The sequence below is a fragment of the Telmatherina bonti genome (genome assembly GCF_933228915.1).
Source record: "Telmatherina bonti genome assembly, chromosome: 19".
In the NCBI taxonomy this organism is placed as follows: Eukaryota; Metazoa; Chordata; class Actinopteri; order Atheriniformes; family Telmatherinidae; genus Telmatherina; species Telmatherina bonti.
Window position 1 is genome coordinate 4,751,132 of NC_136617.1, and position 5,713 is coordinate 4,756,844.

At 42.6% G+C, this 5,713-nt stretch overlaps 1 long non-coding RNA gene across 1 annotated transcript; it reads left to right on the forward strand.

The window, feature by feature from the left end:
* The first annotated feature begins 2,841 nt into the window (after positions 1–2,841).
* On the forward strand, positions 2,842–4,168 carry LOC306770350. Its single transcript, XR_013771735.1, has 4 exons — positions 2,842–2,960; positions 3,080–3,145; positions 3,524–3,665; positions 3,874–4,168. It is a non-coding gene; the product is annotated as an uncharacterized lncRNA (long non-coding RNA).
* The last annotated feature ends 1,545 nt before the right edge of the window (positions 4,169–5,713 follow it).

Below are 5,713 nucleotides of genomic sequence, written 5' to 3' on the forward strand. Positions count from 1 at the left end.
ACAGCTTCACACCCATCAGAGATACTCTGACACTTTCCGGATGCTACAAACTCACAAAAGTCTCATGATCCTGCAGACCGGAGCAGCTAATGAGTCTGATTTTGTCACAACACACATTCAGAAGGTCATCTGCTTGCAGGCCGAGAGGTCGGTGTCACCGTGGGCGAACAACGCTGGACTTCATCCTGGATGACCACTGGTGGTGCAGGCTGCTGCTGCTCTTCTATGACTTGTATTGTTGTGCAGCAAAACAGCGTGAGTCATGAAGCACAAGGAGGACGCTGCAGAGCTGCCAACACCCACCAGCAACAGCTGTCCACTGGGAAACAAAAGCACAGAAACGCTCCATGCTGGTGGCTAAAAACACTTTTTACTTGGAAATTGTGGTCTAAATATTACACAAACTGGAAATATGCTGCTTTTTAAAACCCTTCACTTCATGGTTTACAACTTTTTTTCTCCAAATGACTATAAATTCCGAAATGTTGAAAAGAGAAAAAGAGAAGAGAGAAAAAGAGAAAGTTGTAAGCAAACAAATTCAATTGTGATTATTGACAAGTCCTCAGGATGGAAAAAAGCAGTAATCAGGAGTTAGTAAGCATCTTAAATTAACTGTCAGAGCTTTTTGATGGAAATCTGAGTTTGTGGATTAAACTTTTGAAGAATAATGTAAATAAATAAATGTTAAGATGTGGAGTTGATTATTTTATCGAATGATCAAACCTGACTCTAAGCAGGATACCAGAGTAAATGTGCTGATGATGATGCACGGAAGTGGGAACATGATGATGTGTAGCTGCAGGATGATGACGCCATGAATGTCCAATGAAATACCAACGAACTGTTTCTCTGTGTGACTCCCAGTCTGTAGCAACTCTGCAGAAAAGAATTTCAAGCGTACCAATGAATTCAACATTCAACCAGAATTTCCAAAGAAAAATGAGACGACCTGTCTGAGTGTGAACCCTGCCTGATTTAAATTAAACAGCACTCCATTGGGGTAGCTAAAAGAAAATGAAATTTTCCATCCATCCATCCATCCATCCATCCATCCATCCATCCACCCATCCACCCATCCATCCATCCATCCATCCACCCATCTATCCATCCATCTATCCATCCATCCATCCATCCACCCACCCATCCATCCATCCACCCATCTATCCATCCATCCATCCACCCACCCATCCATCCACCCATCTATCCATCCATCCATCCATCCATCCACCCATCCATTAACCCATCCATCCACCCATCTATCCATCCATCCATCCATCCACCCACCCGTCCATCCATCCACCCATCTATCCATCGATCGATCCATCTACCCATTCAACCATCCATCCATCCATCCATCCATCCATTTTCTACTGCTTATCCGGGGTCGAGTTGTGGGGACAGTAGCATAGGCAGGAAAGCCCAGACTCACAGGAAATGAATCCAACTTACTTCCAGCACTGTGGACAAAGCTGTGACAGTCACACAGGGACTGGACAGCTCGTCAAAGAGGGTCCGGTACTCCTCACTCCCACCCACAAGATTCCCCAGGGGACAGCGTCAAGCACCTTCTCCAAGTCTACAAAGCACATGTAGACTGGTTGGGCAAACTCCCATGCCCCCTTCAGGACCCCAAAGAGGGTATAAAGCTGGTCCACTGTTCCGCGACCAGGACGAAGTGCTCTTCCTCAATCCGAAATTTGACTATCTAATGGACCCTCCACCTCAGGACCACTGAATAGACCTTACCAGGGAGGCTGTGGAGTGTGATCCCCTGTAGAGCACACCCTCTAGTCCCCCTTATTAAAAAGGGGGACCACCACCCCAGTCTGCCAGGGACTGTCCCTGATGTCCATGCAATACTGCAGAGACGTGCCAGCCAGGACAGCCCCACAGCATCCAGAGCCTTAAGGAACTCCGGGCTGATCTCATCCACACCCCAGGACTTGCCATCGAGAACCTTTTTACCACCTCAGCGACCTCAGTCCCAGAAATAGGAGAGTCCACCCCTGGTCTCCCAGCTCTGCTTCCTCATCAGAAGGCGTGTTGGTAGGATTGAGAAGGTCTTAAAAGTATTCCATCCACCTAACCCACAATGATCAGGGGAGCCGTTCCTCCCAATCATGCCACTCCAGGTCTCACTGTCATTGACCATATAAGCACTGAAATCCCCCAGCAGAATGAGGGAGTTCCCAGAGGGAGCACACAAAAAGAGAGAAATTCTGTTGAAAGAAAATACTTTTCTCTGGAGAATGACTGAACATTTCATTGGAAATGTGTACAACACTCATCCTCAACACTGAAGAAGATTCAGTCCGTCATCAAAAAGATAATATTAAAAATAAAAATAAAAGATTTCCCCAGAAAGGATTATAGTTATTCTGTGGTTTCCCTAGTATAGTTACGCTAAACCCAAATTTGCTATATTAAATAACCAAAACTTTTAGGTTGATTTGGTGACTTTACTTAGAATTATGTAATCTAACTGGATGCAGGTGACTCATATTTGGCATCCTATATGCACCTTTTCTTGAGAAAAAAAAAATGGCAGCATGAGTTATAGATAGTTATGATTAGTTTTGCATGCTGCTTGTTGAAATAGTCAAAATCTCTGTTTTACAACCTCAGTTCCTCTTCATACATCTTAAAGTCCCTGTTTTTGTTGAGATTAATTTGTGTTAAATGATCTGACTTCACATTAGTTTAATCAAATTGTCGTTTAACCTGTATTACATCTGAAACTTGGATTATTTGTTTTAATCCAGTCGCCATTTTCTATGTTTTAGCGCCATCTACTGCTCTGGGAAACCCCGCGCATAGAGTGACGTTACATCACATCCGGGCATCCAGAATGGCTGAGTTCACCAGAGAGTCATGGTGACTTCAAAAACACAATCTGCTCCCATCCGACTTTAATCTTGGGAATGTTTAGCTTCTTCCGTCTTGATTTTTCCTTTTGAACGGTAAGTTGTGTAAACACGTCAGTTTATTGAGGAAAATGTCACGCTATAACAGTTTGAAGTGAAAATAAAAGGTGTCCTGTTTGCTGTCAGATAAAGACATGTTCTGTTTGGTTCTTTAGTGTTTATGTGCTGAAAACGTGCTGACAACGTCCTGTGGAGACATGGGGAGATGGGACAGTGAGAAGGTTTGTTTTTCTGTTGTTAATCTGGTGGAAAGTTTCCTGTAAGATGCTGCAGATGTGCAGACTTCCAGGGAGACAGAACCTGCGGTGGTTCTGGTCCTTCCTGCTGAGTCTGCAACAGAAACGGGGGCTGTTTGAGGCCCTGCCGGGCCCCTGACGCGGCAGGGTTATAGGTAAACCTCCAACACATTCCGGCTTCCTGGTCGCTGGGTAAAATCACTTAAACTATAAAAGCTTCAGTCAGAATAAAAACTAGTTCAGTTATGTCTGATATGGAGGGGTTTCAGTGTTTCTGATGCCTCATGGTTGGTAGGCCTGCTGTTTGTCCGTCTTTCCTCATTCTGAACAAACCTTTAACCCATGGTCTGCTTTGGTTTTCAGGGTTCGTTAAGAGTCTCCAGGTCATGAGGATCACCCTCGTGGAAAGCTCGGTAATTTCCCATCATCCCTTTCACACGACTCCCATCATGAGACGTGCAGACTCTCATGGAGACTGAACCTGCGGTGGTTCTGGTCTTTTCTGGTGAGTCTGCAACAGAAACGGGGGCTGTTTGAGGCCCTGCCGGGCCCCTGACGCGGCAGGGTTACAGATAAACCTCCAACACACTGCAGCTAAACCTCCAACACACTGCAGCTGCCATGTTTCTGCTCGCTGCAGGCAGAGCTGCGTCCACGACATCGGGACGTCTCTGTCTCGGCGGGATGTCTCTGACATCGGTGTCTTTTTGCAGGAAGAGTGCTGATTTCTGAGCCTGGACCTGCAGGTGAAGCTGGATCATCAGGGTCATCATCAGAAACTGTTCCATCCGGAGTCTGATGATGACGACGATGCGGCGATCATGTGACCTTTGTTCTTCGTCTTGATGTGGAAATGTCACGTTTTTCATCTGCAGCTTGATGCCGATGTTTGCTTCACTGGGAGTTTAGTTTTTGTTTGGAGGAAATTAAGCTATTATTTATAAAGGCATTGAAAAGCATCCGTTGTTGCTGCCGCGGTCTTCTGCATTAAAATTTCACATTAAAATCCACAAACTGTTGCATGTTTTTCTTTTTCACAGTAAAATTGATTAAACTGCAATGAATGAGTCATGTTTAATTAGAATGACTGCACTCCTGTCTCATGAAGAAATTATGCTCAATATAGTTTCTTTTTAAAATTTGTTTTATGACTTCTTTTTATTATTATTGGAAATATAAAATGTGAGGTGGTTATTATTCAGATTTAGCTTAAGTCTTTATGTTATCAGTCTGCTCAGGAATTATGGAGAAATTCTGGTTTTATTTGTGGAGCTGAAATTTCGGTTAAAAAAATCTCATTTTGTTGCTGCTGAACGTTTATCTGGATATTTTTGTCTTCAAACTAAAATTAAACTTGAAATTAACAGCACAGCTTTAATCAGTTTAAACTCAGATAAAAGTTAAAACATTGGAAAAAAAAAAAAAAAGAATTTAAATGAAATTATTTTGTAGGGTGTGGGCGGATATGACGTCAGTAAGTATCACTTCCATACAACTGAAAGAAAGTAAGGTCTATGTGCACGCGCAGCTTCGGCCTACCTGCACCCGTTACTAATCGCTGACTAATTTCAGCCTACGGGGGCACTCGCCGTTTTCTGGTGAAATTTTGAGCTAAATGCAGATTTATTTGACATTTTTTCCTCTAAATGATGAATCCTACCTGAGGAACCTCGACTCACCTGACGGCTGCTGTCACTTCCGGTGAGATGTTTAATAAAGTTAGAATGATTAAAGTAGAATTTTCTTCACACTTTGTGGAGGTTTTAAATAATTTAGTTTATTTATGTGAGTTTAGACTGAGTTACCCGCCGTTTGTGTTGAATTGTTCCAGAAACGTAAAATTGAAGAAGAGAGACAGTAAAGAAACCAGCATGGAGGCTGATATAGATGCTGTAGATGTTTAAGGTGATATGAGATAATTTTTTGAAGGATTTAATCACATAAATTCTTTCTTGTTGGAGAAATGTGGAAAGTTACGGTGACCATAGATGGTGACGGTCGCTTGTTTTCTTCTGTCGCTGTTTAACCTCGGTAAACCTGAAGTTCGACGCCCTCTAGTGGCCGTTTGTGAGAAGCGCAGCTCAAATGTCAACAATCTAAAATCGATTCATTCATCAATTTTCAGCTGCTATTTTTGTTCCTTAACGCTTGTTATACTTCTGATACATTATATCTCTGATTCACCTGTGAAATAAATCAGTGTTAATATGCTTAATAGCTGTAAATAATCAGGGAACCAATCAGAACGTCATCTATAAGAATGAAAGTTGGTATTTAAACATGCAGACACACATTCCCATAGACTGCTGGTTAAAGCCAGTACACCCCTCCCCCTCCCCATCAAGTTTAATGGGAATTAATGGAGTATGCGCCATCTCAACTCCATAATGGCAAGGAAACACTGGAGCCTGGATGGAAATAAAAACTATAAGAATGACAAGTGAAGAACATAAACATCACTGCAATAAAAAAAAAAAAAGTCCAACAAATAAGGTTTATATAAAACCTTATAACATGTAGGTAAAAGCCAGCCTAAGATCACATGTTTAGGTA